Raw genomic sequence first — 17,460 nt, forward strand, 5'->3', positions numbered from 1 at the left:
TCCTCACTGTGGGTCTGCCTCCAGGGTTTCACTGCCCCCCACGGCTTTGCTGTGCTGCAGATAAAAGATTGTGTGCCTCCCCACTCCAGCCCCCCAACACACACACAAGCACGCACGCACGTGCTACACACGCACACTCTGTTCATTACGAATCGTATCAATATCAAATGACTGCCTTCATCCCAATAAATGCAATTCCTTCCTCCTAGTTCATTATAATGTCATCACCTCGATTTAAAAATTTGTATTCGTCCAATAGATTGTTTATGAAAAGCACATCTGTTTGAGGGGTCCATAAATAAATTTTTGAAAAAACGCTGGGATAAAAAGGACGCCTGTGTCCCTTCCTGGGATGGCTGGGATCAAAAAGTCAGATAATAACAAGTGATGGCCAAGATGTGGAGAAATCAGAGCCCTTGGAGCTGCGGGTGGGGGTAGTAGACGGTGCAGCTGCTTTGGAAAACAGTCTGGCAGGCCCTCAAACAATGAAACACAGAGTTCCCTATGACCCAGCAATTCCACTCCTAAGTATGTACCCGAGAGAAATGAAAACATATGTCCACACAAAGACTTGCACAGGAATGTTCAGAGCAACATTGTTTCTAGTAGCCAAAATGTGGAAGCAATCCACAGGAATAAACAAAATGTGGTCTCTCCGTAACATGGAATATTATTCAGCCATAAATAGAACTCAGGTACTGATAGGCACTACCATATGGACAGCCCTTGGAAACATTTTGCTGAGTGAAAGAGGCCAGTCACAAAAGTCACATACTGTATGATTCCATTCATAGGAAATGTCTGGAATAGGGAAATCCACAAGGATGGAAAGGAGATTCGTGTTTGCTCAGGATGGGGGCCCAGGGGTGGGGTGGGGACCTGGGGGGCGGTAACAGCCAAAGGGCAGGGGCTGTCTTTCTGGAGTCATCAAAAATGCTCAGAAAGTGTGATAGTTTCACACATCTGTGAACACGCTCAAAGCTATTTAAATAGGTGAATGGGATGGTATGCAAATTTGATCTCAATAAAGCTGTAAAAAAGAAAAGATTGAAGGTGGGGCCCTTAAGGGTGAGGGGGTCAGAGGAGCAAACGCTTTTATTCACAACATCAGAAAGGACAATCCAGGGTGAGGGAGACAATCTGTGAGTCTGGTTGAGGACAGGCGTTTTGAGTCCTGGTGTGAAAGTAACAAGTTTTCCACATGACTGGAAATGAGTGGTAGGTGTAAGAAGAGAGGGGAACGGCTCTCAGCCTGGGGAGCTGGGGTGAAGGAAGAGGCAATCTAAGGAGGCTTCCTGGAAGAAGTGACGTTCTGCTGCATCCTCTGCTAAGGCTCTCTGGGGCTTGGATCCACAGAAATTTCTCTTGTGAAGTGAGGAAGATTAGAACAGCATTGGTGGTTTCTGAGTTTTGGGGGGGGGTTCATTTTGTTTTTAGCAAAAGAAGCCCCCCTTCTTAAAGGAAAATCTCATGGGATATCCCAACACGTAATGAAAACTCAAGGTCTGTCTTCTTGGTGTGCTCTATTCCCCCCACCTGCGCCTGGGTGGCTCATTCGTTAGGCATCTGCCTTCGGCTCAGGTCGTAATCCCAGAGTCTTAGGATCAAGCCCCATGTCAGGCCCTCTGTTCAGCGGGATCCTGCTTCTCCCTCTGCCTGCTGTTCCTCTGCTTGTACTCTCTTGTCAAATAAATAAATAAAACCTTAAAAAAGAAAGTAAGTGAGGTTCCCAGGTGGAGGTGACAGAGGCATGCTCAGGGGATGTTCTGAGGGGCTGATGGGAGTGGGGGAGAGTTTGAGACAGGATTCCTTCCCGGCACAGTGGGAAGGGCAGGGGGCCCCATTTGCCCCTAACAGGCTGTGTTTCCCTCAAGCAAGCCCCCATCCCTCTCTGGGCCTGGATTCCAATAAAAAACCCTCCCTTCATCCCTGATTCTGTGAGTCTCTGAGGCTGAGATTGGAGAGAAGAGGGCAAACCAATGACAGATTGGGGAGGAGGGGCAGAAGTAGAGGGGGGTTTTGAGTGTCAGGGCCTGGCAACAGAGGGACTAGGGCCTCTCAGACACAAGCTCTCCAGCTTGTCAGAGCCAGACAATGACTTGTTGCCCATGGGCCATGTCTCACACCTTGACCTCCCCAGGAAACATGGGTGCCTGAGAAGAAATCGAAACAGAAACACAGGTGTCTCTCCCTGGGCAGATTCCAAGAAAGAAAAGAAAGTGGCTTCTAAAAGAGAGAACCCATGAGCTTTGAAGGGAGGAAGGAAACCCAAGCCGCGAGAGGAAGCGAGGGAGGAGGAGAGCTGGGAGAGAGCAGCAGATGCCTTGGGTGTGGGCACGCGGCCCATGGCCACCCCGCCGCTAGTGTCTGAGTGACCCCAGCCCATGGGCGACTCCAAAGGGGCAAGAGAATTGTGTGTGGAGGAGGCGCAGGTCCTGTCGACGGTGGGGGGCTTTCCGCAGATGGTACCTGCCAGGCTCCCGTCTTCTCAGCCTTCCTCAGCCCTCGTGGCTCAGACGTTTGTGGTCCTGCATTTGGAGCCAGAGGATCTGGGTTCAGCTTTGGGGTCTTAACTGCAGTCTCTGCCGCCTCAGTTTGCTTACCTATGAAATGGGATCGCCAGTGCCGCTCCGCCTCTGCTATCAGAGAAAAGGGAGGAAGACTGTCGGTGGTCGGTCATGTGGAAAAAACTGGCCCATGGAGATCTAGGGCTTGGGTGAACTCTGGGCTTGAGGGCAGTAACCTCCTGAGCCGTCCCATGCAGCGCTTTTACCTGTCAAACACCTTCCCCTGTGCTGAGTCCTCTGCGCGAGCCGGCCCTGAGCAACAAAGGCCAGGGTGTCCTGTCCATTTGACAAGAGACTGAATGGAGGCTCCGAGAAGCTTCATGACCGAGGGCGCGGGCTGCAAGCAGGAGAACATCAGGACGTTGGGCTCCCCGGGCCTGGCCCTCACAGCCAGTGGGCCCTGTTCTCTGGAGAGGGGTTGGGGAGATGCTGATGCCTTTCATCCAGGCAGGGGATCGATCAGCCCTGGTCCTGGGTCTGGGGTCCTTCGGGGGCAGTTTGGCCTGGCAGCACAGAAGGCTCACAAACAGGCCCTCAAATACGTAAAGTTTTCTTGAGCAGATGCTGGATTACGCTAGTTCCAGGGCTGGAACCAGGGCAAACTCTGAAAGGCTGTAGGGACATGGAGAAGGAACATGACGAAGCCACTGACCTTAGAGATGGAACAGGCTGCCTGAGGGGGTAGTGAGCTTCCCGTCACTGGTGGGTGCTCAAGGACAGGCCTGACATAGCTCAGAGGTGGGTGAATTGCTGAGGGAGGGGAGCCTAGAGGCAGGCTTCTCCACCGAGGCATGGTGGGTATTCTTTGAAGCAGGTGCCTGTCCTACAGGCACCTGTAGGACGATCAGTGACATCCCACTAATACCGGTCCCACCCCCCACGCCCACACACACATTTTGTGATGATCAAAAATGTCTCCGGACACAGTCAAGGGTCTCCTGGGGCAAAATCACACCCCCGGTTTGAGACAAACTGGCTTAGGTGTCCTTTAAGGTGCCCTGAGACGCCCTGATTCCATAATTCTAAAGAAGGAGACCCAAGAATCCCTGATATTTTTTGAGTCCCTCGTGGAGTGCACAGATGCTTAGACCCATCACCTCATTTAATGTCGTGATCTGTCCTGGTGGTTCTGTCTTCTTACTTACTCCTTTCTCCCCCACTCCTCTGCCTGCCTTACTCCCATTCCTCCTTATGTCCCAGCTTAAGTGTCACTCCACATGCAGCCCCTTCCTGCTCCCCATCTCATTCATGCCCCTCTTCTGTAATTTAGTAATTTAATCCCAGCACCCCACAGCTCCCCTAAATAGCGCAGTGTCGGAGTGCCTCCCTCTCTGTCTTCTCGCTAGACAGTGGACGCCCAGAGGCCCCCGGGGGCTTGCTCCCCTCTGGGTCCCCATGTGGTAGGGGCTCCACGCACATGCCCTGAGGGGCAGGGGAAGAGGTCAGCTCAGCGCATTATGAACTTGTTGAGGTCTGCGGGGCTGCCTCAGCCTGCAGCCCGAGCTGCCCACTGCCCACGCTGCCCGAACACCTCCTTGGGAAGCCACCCCCTGCCTGGCCATCCCCGGTTCCTCCTGAGCACAGGACTCTGACACAGACACTGGCCTGTGTCCAGACAGCCAGGTCCCTAGGAAGGACGAGGGGTGGGCCGTGTGTGCAGGACCCTCTCCTGCAGGAGGAAATGACCTGGCTGGGGAGAGTGACCACAGACTTGTTCAGTAAATCCCGGGTCCCCAAGCGGGTCCCTTTCTTCAAAGCGGGAAGGAGGTCACTCCAGGATAAACAAGGGAAGCCCGGTCAGATCCTGGCCGGGAGATGGCCAGGACAGAGGGCGTTTCTGTTGACTGGCTATTCTGATGGAGGCTGAGCTGTTGCACAGGAGGACAGGAAGCTCGCCGCCCTTCGTGGCTCAGGTTGGGGCTTGAAATGCAGCTGCCCCCCACCCCAGGGGGGCCTTCCGCCAAGTGACCTCTGCTAAGGCTCTCTGGGGCTTGGATCCACAGAAATTTCTCTTGTGAAGTGAGGAAGATTAGAACAGCTTTGGTGGTTTCTGAGTTTTGGGGGGGTTCATTTTGTTTTTAGCAAAAGAAGCCCCCCTTCTTAAAGGAAAATCTCATGGGATATCCCAACACGTAATGAAAACTCAAGGTCTGTCTTCTTGGTGTGCTCTATTCCCCCCACCCCAAAATAGTCCTGGGTTAGCTCTCCTTCCTACAGAGCTCTCTCAGGGCCCAGTTTAAAACCCACAGGGGTTTCTCTGAGGCCCTTCTAGTTCCAATCGTCTGCAGTTCTACCAATGACCCCACCAAATGGTGAAATGCAACCGAACATAAAGGGGGGCTGGGGCATATGTGGTGGCCCTTCAGGGTCTTCCAAGCCCCTCAGGGCCAGGGGGATGGCTGTGACTTGGGTTATCCTTGAACATGCTGAGATGGAAAATTCTGGTCATCTGAGTATTCTGTTTATTTCTGTGGGTCCCTGGATAAACAGGAATTCACAGTACCCAACAAAGATAAACTTATGGAACTCATTACCCCAAAAGGGGTTAGAAGCCCAGGACGTGAGCACACCCCAGCAGGCCCCGCTGTGTTTGGATGACTGGAGCCCAGAGTAGAGACACCGAGGTCTGGTCCCAGCCTGACACAGTGGCCACAGCTGTCCTGAGGCTGGAACTCGGAAATGTCCCACAAACACAAGCACTTTCTCATCCCTTTGCTTAAGAAACTCAGGCTTCAAGAATTGGAATCACACTCAAATAGCAGAAACCAGAGCCCTCGGCTCCCCTGTCAGAGGCCTCCCACATCAACCACTGAGAGGCCAGTGGCAGACCTGGACTTGGGCTCCTCACCTGGGAACTGGACGCATTTGACTGGAGCGTCTTTTCCCATCCACATGTGTGGGCCTGGATCGCTCCAGGCAGGGGACTGAGTTAGCTGCTGGTAACAGAGGGACCAGAGGCCAGAAGTAACTCTTCAGCCAGGCAGCTGGTCAGTGAGCATCTGAAGAAAGTTTCATTGAGAAGGGATGCCTAAGTCTACTTGGAGCCCAGGTAGTCAAGGGGCAGATAGAGGCAGCAGGGAACAGCATTTCCCCCAGAGGGAAGAGCCTGTGCTAGGGTTCAGAGGTATGAGAGGATCTTGAAGGATTCCTCCAGCTCTAACTGCCTTGGGTGTTAGTGGGTCATTAAGGGTTGATGAGGGAGAAAAGGTGGGTATCCCAGATCAATGTCTCAGAGGAAGAATAAGGGTCTCTTACCTGAGCCAGATTCTTGGGCTTCAGGGACCCTGGGTCTACCCATGGGAAATCTGATCATTTTAAGACTCTCTTAATCAGTTTTCACAGGAGCTAGGAGAGCCCTTTAGAGATTATAGGAGTTTCCTGGGACTGCCATAACCAGTTACCACAAACTGAGTGACTCAAAGCAACAGAAATCTATTCTCTCACTCCTCTGCAGGCCAGAGGTCTTAAATCAAGGTTTTGGCTGGGCAGGGCTTCATCTGCAGGCCCTAGGGAAGAAGCTTTCCTGGCCTCTTCCAGGTGGTTTCTCGAGAAGGTGGCTCTAGGCCTTTCTTAGCTTATGATTAGGCTGCATCACTCCAGGCTCTGCCACTTCCCTCTCTCAAATATCACTCTGCCTTTCTCTTATAAGGATATTTGTCATTGGATTTAGGACCCACTTGGATAATCCAGGATGATCTCATCTAGAGATGCTTGACTTAAGACACAAGACCATTTTCCCAATAAGGTCACATTGACATGTTCTGGGTTGTCGACACATTTTTTGTGGGGGACACCCTTCAACCTGCCACAGTGATCAACCATGCCCTAGCCTTGTTTTGAGGACGCCAAAGCTTAGCCAGGGAAAGGCTTTTGCCTGTGGCTAGTTGGTCAGTGACAGAGCTGGCACAGGCACCCTGGTACTGATGTCACCATTGTGACCATAGCATTACACGCATATCTCTTAGCATAGGCCAGACGTGGTTCTATGCTGCGCATTTACCCATTCAGAGTGACCCCATCCTACGGAGGAGGACAGAGGCACAGAGAGGTGCAGGAACTTTCCCAAGGCCACACAGCCCATCTGTGAACCTACACTGTCCCCCGAAAAACCCCATGTGTCTCCTGATATGTAAGAGTGAGGGCCAGCCATGGAATGGTCTTTTGTGCAGCTCGGAGGCTTCAAGGGGATAGAATAGGAGCCTGCGGTCTAGACGAAGAGATAGACACATACAAGATCATTTCATAGAACCCAAGGGAGACACCAGCCTGGGGGTTCAGGGAGGAATCTCACAGGAGAAGAGACCAATGTCAGGAGACCCTCCAGGGAGGAATGAAATCTTACAGAGGAAGAAGAATGGGAAAGATGTTCTAGACACGAGGACTGGGCACGCGGAAGCAAGGAAGCAGGAATGAGCACGGCATGGGCTGGGGAACTCCAAGTTTGGTTTTTCTGGAACAGAAAATGAAGGGGAATAAGGCTCAGGGGTGGGCAGAGCACAGGCTGAGGTTCTAGACTCCAACCTGAGGGTACTGGGGAGTCACCAAGGGTTTTCAGCAGAAGCTACATTGCTGACTGGTGTTCTTGAAAGATTCTCTCAGGGGCTTAGATAGAGGGATTAAATGGAGAAGTCTCTGCAGAGACCGCACTCGAAGGTGCCACACCTGAAGTTTAGCCCTGGTCCGTGGCTGGGCGGGCGTGAGATGAAGCTGAGATTTGCAGCAGGAGAATCTGCACCTGGTCAATTCCCCTTCCTCTCCCCTTCTGTTCTAGAAGCCCAGGTCATGCTGAAAGAATGGAGGCACAGAAGAGAGAAGGTCTATAGACAGAATTTAGCCCTGTACACATCTCTGTGTGGGGTAGGCCAGTGGTGGCTTCTGGAAAATATGCCTAGAGTATATTTAATAGGGTATTAAAGGAGGTTGGCAGATCAGCATTTTGCAGGCTGTGTCCATGGATATAGTTCTGAAAGGTCGATGAACACACTGTTCCATCCATATCTGACTGTCTTTTTTTTTTTCCCAAGATTTATTTATTTGACAGAGAGAAAGAGATCACAAGTAGGCAGAGAGGCAGGCAGGGAGCCGGGGGTGGGGGGGGAGCAGACTCCCTGCTGAGTAGAGAGCCCAATTTGGGACTCGATCCCAGGATGCTGAGATCATGACCTGAGCGGAGGGCAGAGGCTTAACCCACTGAGCCACCCAGGCACCCCACATCTGACTGTCTTAAAGGCTCTGAGAAGTCCTACAATGAAGACTTTTTTTTTTTTTTTTAAGTAAGCTGTACACATGGTTTGGGGCTTGAACTCACAACCCCGAGGTCAAGAGACACATGGTCTACTGATGGAGCTGCCCCTGAAGACATCTTTTTGATTTTGTTTAATCCAATGTATCCCAAACTTTTTTTTTTTAATTGAGGTATGGTTGACACACAGTGTTATATTAATTGATGCAGGGTCCTTGTCAATGAATATCAATGAACTTCCCTTAAGAATGGAGAGCAGTGGAATCCACTTCGGGCCATGCTGGTGCAGAAAAAGGAGCACCGGGCCAAGAGTCAGGGCAGAATTAGAGTCGGTCCTAGCAGAGACACCCACCACTTCCCTAAAAAGTCCCCATTTCCTCCTGGCTGCCTCCTTTGGGGGCAGTTGTATTCTGTAGTACAGAAACACTTGGACTCCATGTAAAAGGGGTTTTGTGTTCTCACTGTGGCGACCTAGTGCCCAACACAGAGCCATGCACCTAATGAATACATGAATGAGAGTCTAAAATGAGACCCGCCACTCCAATAGGATTACTAGGAAATTAAATAAATGCATGCCTGCAAGATGAGTTTTATGTTAGTAAACTTTATAGCCTTATTCACCGTAAGGGACTATTTTCTATTTGCCCTGTAATCCAAGGGGACTTTTGCCACCCCCCCCGCCGCCCACTAACTTGCCATGTGCCTAAAATTCCAGTTTGTCATTCATTCTCCTTAAGGCGCTGAAGATCCCAATTACAAGGTAAATGTGTGACCTAGTGGTGTCATCTTTGGGCCACCAGCACTCTGACACGACATCAGACCATCGTCACTGACAATTCGTCCATCAGATGAATCTGCTCCAGACAAAGGAACTCAAAAGTGGGAAGCTCCTAAGTGGAGGAGGGATGTGGGACATAAAATGATGTTGCCGGGGATTCTGGGGGGCTTTGGGGAGCAGGGGTAGGCTATAAATTAAGCTTGATGGTCACAGTGCCAACCTCTACCATGGCTCCTATCCAGGCAGGCCTGAGCCATGTTCTTCCCTCCCGGAACATCAGGGTCAGGCAGGTTAGAGGGGGACGGGCCAGGGCTGGGAGAAAGTATGGCCCATTTCGCCCAGGGCTGCCGGTCTGTGCAAGGGGTCTAAGCTGTGCTCTGCAGGAAGTCCACACAACACAGCCTTCCTGGTTCCCTGCCTGGCCCCTGGGTCAGGCTGGCTCAGCCAGCTATGGGCTCAGGAACAGACACTCTCAGGACCGGATGCAGGAAAACAGGAAGGGAGGTAGCTGCTGCTGGCCATGGTTAGGACTAGGGCCTTCCTCCCTCCCCCATCTCCACCCTTTACTCCCCAGACCCCACTCTCAGCATCCGCCAGGTGGCAGCCCCTCCTGTCTGGACCAGAGGATTCTCTCTTAAGGGTCTTTTGCAAGGCGGTTTAGAAGAGAACCTCCTGGCACGAGCGGATTCATTCCTGCCATAGGCAACCTGGGCAGCCCCCAGGAAGCACCAGATGGGGGATACTGAGGCTCCTCCTTCTCCATCACATCTCCACTCAAATGTTGCTTCCCTGGCCACCCAGCTCCGGTATTTCCTCCAGGGCCTTTCTCAACCTGTGGACATCAGCTAGTGTGTCCACTCGTTTCTCATTTCTCTCCCCACCTTGAAATGAAACTACATGAGAATGGAGACCTGAGTCCAGTGGCATCTAGCCCACAGTAGGTGTTTAATAAATATTTGTTGAACAAATTAAGTAAAAAAGAACCCAGCCCAGAGAGGGGGAAAGGGCTGCCAAGGTCACTGAGAAGTCAGTGAAGAGCCAGGCCTAGAACCTGGGCCTCGAGACTCCCAAGCCAGTGTGCTTTCTATTTTCTTCTGGGCTGTGTTCGCAGGGTGACAGTGCTCACTTTCTTCTGCAAATATCTCCTCTATCCACCATCCCGAGAATGAAGGATTTACTCTGTGGGCTCCAGCAGCACACCCCACCACCCTACGGCAAGCAATCATTTCCTGACATACACCAGGGCTCAGCAAACTTTTTCTGTAAAGGGTCAGATACTATTTTAGGCTGTGCAGGTCATAAGGTCTCTGTTGCAGATGCTGGACAATACTGTAGCATGAAAAGCAGCCAGAGATAATATGTAAATGAATGCATGCAGCTGTGTTTCAATAAAGCTTTATTTACAAAAGCAGGCAGGGGGCCAGACTTAGCAAATCAAAATAGAATTTCAGTGTCCTGCATTTTGTCTCCCACCCTAGGCTGGTGGGCCAGTGTGCTGACCTGAGCATAGATTCTGGATTGGCACAAACCTGGGAAGGGACAGGGGAAAGAACCCTCATGGAGTGGCCTATTATGTGGGTGGCACTGGGCTGTGCACCTTCCTTTCATTTTCCCAGCAGCCCTGCAAGGTGAGATGTGGGGTACCCATTTGACAACGTCTGAGAAAATGAGGACTTAAGGAAAGGAAGGATCTGGGCTTTTCATAGCTGGCCAGGGACAGAGCCAGGATCCAAACCCAGTTGCAGTCTGACCCCAAAACCCATGCTCTTTTAAACTGATCTAATTGTATTCTGTGGAAACCAGTGCTCAAGAGAGGTGAAGTGATGTGACCAGGGCACACAGCAATGGTGGAGTCCTGCCTGGGCTAGGATGAAGGCTTCCTGGGCCCTCATTCTCTGAGCTTTCAGGGGACACCCAAGAATTCTGGGAATGAACTCGTGTTGTTGTTGACCTATTGGGTTACTTCCCATGTGTGTGTATACACGTGTGTGTACACGTGTTTATGTGTATATACGGGCACACATGCATGAACACATGTAAGCAAGAGCGGAAGCCATGGATCTGGTCAGTTTCTGGGGGCTGGAGCCTGTCTGCTTGCAAATGAGTTGCTGTGGAATGCTGTGTTGATTGATGGCTTTGTTTTGACCCGGGCTTCTCAACCTTGGCACACTTGGGCCGGTGATTCTTTGCGTGGGGGCGCCAGGGGCTGTCCTGTGCATTGTGGCACAATTAGCAGCACCCCTGGCCTCTACCCACTAGAAGCCAGTAAATAACACCCCCATTGGTTGTGTGTGACACCCCAAAATGTCTCCAAACATTGCCATGCATCTCCGAGTTAGCAGAGGGTGTGGCCGGGTTGGAAAGAAAGAGCCCCAGGCTGAGAACTACTGTTTTTGCCGAATTCAGAGATTTGAACCTCCTTGAGTGTCTCCTGGGGAAACCTGTATTCACCTACCCTCCAGAGGCCCACAGATCTCCCTACACTTCTGGCAAAATCATTCCGAGTTCTTGAGAACAGTACCACTGGGAAAACCTGAAAAGCAGAAGGAAGGGTTTATGTTAGCCAAGTGCCGATAAAACTTGCTGTGAACACAGAATGAACCCAGTCCCTGAAGCCGTGCTCTGTAGGCTGCAGACGATGCCTGAAGCCAGAGGTTCTGGAACCTGTCTCTGCCTCAGAGCACCCCAGAGCTGCACGTACCCAAGTGGCCTCTGGAAGGTAATCCCGGAAGCTATCTGTCCCGTTTCCTCTCAGCCCATCCAGCTATCTTCTAATCGGTTTTTGGGGCCTACTCCTGAGGGCCCCTGAGAGAGAATGAAATGGAGGGAATTGGGGGCCCCAGGGCTGCTGTCAGGGAGAAGCTGTGGACAGGGGACTTGGGGGTGCAAAACTCCTGCCACGTGGGTGGCTGACTTCTTTGCATCAGGCTGGTCTGGTGGAGAAAATGACCTCACCTGCTTGAAAGAACCCTGGGTGGTTGCTGGGATCTGGGGTCGGGGAGGGGTCCCCAGGGCCAGACGGAGAGGAGCTTGGGAGCTGTGAACACCTCCCCCCACAGCCTGGCTGCAGCCCAGCCTGGCTGCCTGTGGTCTGGCCCAGGAGCAGGGGACAGACCTCCTCCGTGGCTGGCACCCGCTCAGCAGCCTCTTCCCAGCCACGGCGGGGAAAGTGAGAGGGGCTGACGTGGGGCTGACCTCACAATCGGCTCCCCATTCTCCAGGACCTCCCTTGGGGGTTCACTGCTGCTGGGAAGCAGGACCTCCCTGGGGTCACAGGGGGAAGGGAAGCAACTAAAAGATGCCACAGGCTGAGCCGGGGGAGGAGGCACTGGGGGCTAGGTCTCCAGCCAGGGCCAGGGGCTGGGGGAGAGGGGAGATGAAAGGCGCCTTGCACCCCAATACCTCCTCTGCTGGCTACAGGAGAACTGAGTTTTTCCTTAGGAGAGTCATCATTGTAGAGGGGCTTTCGAAATTTCTAGAAATGACTCGAGACTGGATGGCCCTGGATGGTCCTGACAATGAGGAAGAGGCGGGGGGACGTGGTTTTTCTTGAGCTACCTGGCCACTCAGCCGACGTGCCAGATGTTACCAAGTCTACTCCTCTCAACGTTCATAGGAGGCCCACGTGACAGATGAGGACACCAGGGTGCAAAGAATTTCACAAGCTTGTCCTGAGCTCCTGAGGCCCTGGTCAGGGTGCTTACCCTAGGTCAGCCCTTCTCAGACTCAAGGGAACAGAATCCCCTGAGAATCACCCTGAAATGCTGATTGCAATTCAGCCTGTCTTGGGTAGGGCCGCGATTCTAAATTTCTTAGCTCCCAGAGGTGAAATCCAGGGGTTGGCAAGGCTCTAGGGAAGGACCCCTCCAGCGTCTTCCGGTGTCTTGTGGCCCTAGACTTTCTCTGGCTCCCGGCTGCGTCCCTCCACGTCCCTCTCTCTGCCCTCACGGGGCCTCCTCCTCTTCTTCCCTCTGCATGTTTCTTAGAAGACAACTGTCCTTGGACTTGAGGCTCACTAGGTTCCTTTGGGATGATCTCACCTGGAGGTCCTTCACTTAATTACATCTGCAAAAATTCTTTTTCCAAATAAGGACACATTCGCAGGTTCCTGGGACTAGGAAGAGGATGTATTTTTCCGGGGGCCACGGTTCAACCCACTGGAGTGGGCGATGCAGGCGACGTAGGCTACACCCCTCTCCAAGAGGGGACCAGAAGAGCCGGCCGAGGAGGAAGCAAAGAGTTCTACCGTAGGCTGCCCGCGTCTGCCCTTTGCCTATGACACACTCTTCCTCGAAGAGCCAACCGTCCTTCTGGGGAACTGGGAGGGTTCCAGCTGGCCTGCCAGGGTGGAGGGGTGGGGCCTTGGTGAGCAGAGCCAGGAGAAAGCCTGCTGACAGGTAGAGCCATTCCTGGCTTTGATTCATTGACCGTCCGGGGCAAGAGCTGGACCAAGTCTCTTGGAATTACAAAAATGCCCCACACATATTTTCCCTCCCAGCAGTGGTTTTGTTCTCAGCCAGCAGAGAAGGCCTGTCTGCTCTGTTAACCGCCCCCCCACCGCCCCCACTCCCCGCTCAGCCTCCTGTCCCCTTGCCCTGTCTGCGGCTCCCTCATCACATCCCCCACCCCCACACCTCTCCCCCCAGAGACACCCTCTCTCCGCTGCCAGTCACTGAGGTCTCAGTGGGCAGGGCTTGACCACGTCCTCATAATTGAAATATTTGGCCCCTCCACTAAGGCCAAAGCAGGGCGGTGCTTCCCCCAAGTCAAAGGGACAGATTCAAGCTGGGTTCTGCTCAGGCAGGAGGGGGCGTGGGAAGTGTCCTGGACACAGGAGCCAGTGGCCAGGAAAAGATTTTCTGCTCAGCTCCAGAGGATCCAAGTGGCCTTGGAGCAAGCCAGGGGCCAAGACTCGAGGCCCACTGACCACCCCTTCCCCAAATCCCTGCCTTTGTCATGGTGCCGTCCTTCCCACCTTCCCCTCATCCACCACCTGGCATCACTCCAGGCTCACAGAACCTTCCTGGAGGGAGGAGGAGGGAGGTGTCCATTTCGTGGGTATATTACACATCCATAAAAATGTTCTCCAAATTTCTGGGGACAGAGGGAGCTTCTGAGGCACGGCCAACCCCTGCTGCCCTCTCAGGACTCAGAAGCCCAGTGTTGGGCTGGGCCGAAGCCCCAGTTTGCGCCTGTGTCATCCTGGGTTCTTGTAGAATCCCTTTCTTTGGGCTGCATTGGATGCTGGGCAACGGTTTTTGCAAAGACCGCTGCTGAAACAGCCCCCTAGGAACCCACTCACTGGAAGGCCTGTCACATGATGACTACCACCCACCCCCCGTGGGGCTCAATGGAGAAATCACCCTCAGAACCAGTCCCAGGATAGGCTCTGTTTTCCCCAAGCCTGAAGAAAGCCTCCTCCTTTCTGAGTGTGAGAACTCATAACAGATCACATCTCCCCTTTTCCTTCAGCTGCCAGGAATCTCAGAGCCAGCGTTGAAGCTCAGCCATAGTAATTATGTGGCCCCTTGTGATCTGAAACATTTATATTTTTTTTCTTTCCACGCTCTTCGTTTTCTCACTCGGCTTTTATATTCTCTGATGTTGATTCTCTTTATCTATTTTATCAGTATTTTTATGAGGTGCCTTATGTTGTAAGCTGCTTTGCAGGCTGTTTAGAAAAAAGAGGACTATAAATAAATAAATACATCATCGTTCCATTATGATGTTAATTTTATTGCTGAAAGTGAACCTGGGTGTCTCTGTCGGTTTAGTGTCCAACTCCTGATTCAGGGTCCTGGGATCGAGCTCTGTGCTCAGGGGTGAATCTGCTTGAGATTCTCTTTTACCCTCTCCTTCTGCCCCTCACCCCTGCTCCTGCGCTCTCTCTCACTCTCTCCCTCCCTCTAGCAGGAGCAGGGGAGAGGGGCCGAATGAGGGGGACAAACAGATACCTTGCTGAGCTGGGAGCCCAAAGATGTGTGTCTCTATCCCAGGACCCTGAGACCATGACCTGAGCTGAAGACAGATGCTTAACCCACTGAACCACTCAGGTGCCCGAAATAGAAAGAGAGAGAGAGAGAAAGAAAGAAAGAAAGAAAGAAAGAAGGAAAGGAGGGAAGGAGGGAGGGAGGAAGAGTTTGTTCAGTGGGATAAGTGAATTCCCCAATTGCATAAGTCTGAATTTAGGGCAGAGGTGACCTGGGAAATAATCTTTCTTCTACCACTAATCTTTGGGCTCTTAGGGTATAAAACCTGGCACATAGAGGCCCTTATTGGTCTTGACCAGGTGAACATATAGATAGATGGTGAACATAAAGATAAGCCAATATGAAGGGCATCTCTCAAAACCTGTGTGATGTCGCGGTAGTCCCTTAGCCTCCTGGGGCCTCTGTTTCTTTACCTGTAAAATGGAAACAGTCAGTAGTCTAGCCCCACCCCCGAAATGGTCGGCAAGATGCAGTGATGAGTAAGGAAATACTTTGTAAACTAAAGTTCCAGACCATCATAGAGCCCATGGGCTGGTGTGCCCAGCCGGATAGCTGTTGGCAATCATCTTCTCGGGGTGGGAGTCCCCCTGTTGTGTGAACCTCCTGAGAGCCAGGATGGGAGACGGCTTAGCTGGGTAATGGGCTGCGGACTCCACCACATCCCTGAGGTCGGGAGGCCCCTCTGTGCAGGTCTCCTCCAAGCCTGGGGCTCAGGGCACTGTCAGAAGAGCCATCAACTGAAAGTTGGTCCACTTTGCTTGCCCCCTTTCCCATCAGCCTGCCCCCCTGGCCTCCTGGACTTAGAGTGGTCAGATCCTGCCTTCTGCATTCCTGGGGGGAGAGGACCCCTTTCCCCTGCAGAGAGAGCACCGAGTCTAAGATTCATTCTCCTTCCTCCATCTGCACTGCCAGGCTCTGATTACCGCTGTGTTTCTATCTCCCTGCTCACGGGCTCCCTCCAGCAGCCCTGGGAAGTAGACAGAACACCATTCATCAAAGGTTCCTCTCACGGTCTCACAGATAAGGGAGCTGAGCTCACCCTGGAGGGTCACGGGATGGCACGTGGCAGAGCCGCTGAGGACCCAGGCCTCAAGGGCAGGGCATCCCTTCCTCCCACCAAGTGATTGCCATTGCCTAGTATTGGGACAGGATGGTAATGCAATGACCAATCAACAGTCCTTTGTTCTCTCTGGCGGGGACTGGCATGGAACAGCATACCTGCCCCCACGTGAGGAACAGAGAGCTCAGCAGACACAGGTGGAAGAGGTACCCGGAGCCCAGCCCCCCAGCCAGCCCCGCAGGATGGCAGCAAGAATCCCGCAGGATGGCAGCAAGAATCTGCCATCCTGGCACTTCCCTCCTTGTTGTGCTTTGCTGTTTGTTTTCCTCTCGTTTCCTAGTAAAGGTTTCAACTTCAACCTTGTCTCCCAGGAGCTAAGGGGAAGCAGGGCGATGCTGGCGGGGTGTGGGCTGGCCCTGGGATCCAGCCTGCTGGGAGGGGCCTTCGCTGACTGTACTTGGGGAGGAAGAGACCCAGAAAGCTGTGGGTCAGGCTCCAGGGACCAGGCAGCCCCTCCCTCCCAAGCAGCTGCCTGTGCTGCCCTTGGCCATTGACACTTGGAGTCTTCATAGACTCAGGAGGGGTGAAAAATGGAAGGAGTGCAGGGTGGCTTTTCTTAGACTTGGATGAGCACACACAAATCCCCTGTTATCTCATTAAAAGGCAGATTCCTATTCAGTAGGTCTGGGGTAAGGGGAAGCCTGCATTCCTGATCAGCTCCCCGGTGAGGCCAGTGTTGCCCAAGTGTCAGGGGCAAGTCCCTTCATTACATGGAGAGCGGGGATGACCACCGGCTGAGCCCCTGCTGATGCCCAGTGCTGTGATTGCCCTCTCCACCTTGGCTTCTGGCACCTTCTATGTGCCTCTTCCATCACTCACATCCTCCCGGATGCCCTCACTCATTGTCCCCAGTAGCCTGTGAGATTCCAGAAGGCCTGGATTTTATCCTATTCACCTTTGGAAACCAGCACAGGGCCTGACACTTCTAAACACTCATGAGTGAGTGAGGAGGTGACTCTCAGAAAAACTGTCCAGATCCTCAAATGAATCTCAGCTGGGGGAACCTCAGACCCAAACCCCAGGGTCCCTGTGTCTATGCTTATCTTGTTCTAACCTCCCTTATTACCCAAGGGAGAAGTCCCAGGAGGCTGAGAAGAAGGTTGGCATGGAAGGGGGCCCCCAGGTGTGAAACAGAGGGACAGGACAGCAGTGTCCACTGCAGGAGGGCTGCTCAGGCCCAGAAAAGCCTTGGTCCTGGTGCCAGCATGTGGCACAATCCTGGACAGGACCCTTAGACTTCCTGCTCCAGGGTCATTCATGCCTATGCCCTTTAGCTCCCCTTGGACAGTCACTGGGCCACTGAGGACAGAAAATTGGCAGCCGGTATCTTCTAGATCCCTGGGGTTCCATGCTGCAGAAAGAACATGAAATGTGGAGCTAAGGGGTGGGCCAAAACAGTCTGCCAGTGGGAACTGGGCAAGTGGCTTCATTGCTGAGACTGTTTCCCTCTCTGTGAAATGGGGATGATGACTCTTAGAAACTCATGGGGCTACTGTGAGAGGGGAGGGACAGGGGCCTTTCTGGGTGGCACTCCACGATCTGGAACCCCAGCCATCTTGTTCCACCTGTGCCTGTTCTGCCCACCCCACCCACCCATGCCAGCATCCCTGCCCAGTGGAAGGGCCCCCTCCACCACCTCCCTGCCCTTTGTCGAGGAGAACTCCACTAGACTGGGTGTCCAAGACAGAGAAAGTCCCAACCCCTCCCGCCCCTGTCTCCCCACATCAGTACAGTCTGGAGAGCTTGCCAAGAGCAGATTCTTT

The sequence above is a fragment of the Lontra canadensis genome, unplaced genomic scaffold (assembly GCF_010015895.1).
Source record: "Lontra canadensis isolate GAN:19392208 unplaced genomic scaffold, GSC_riverotter_1.0 scaffold87, whole genome shotgun sequence".
NCBI classification, from domain to species: Eukaryota; Metazoa; Chordata; class Mammalia; order Carnivora; family Mustelidae; genus Lontra; species Lontra canadensis.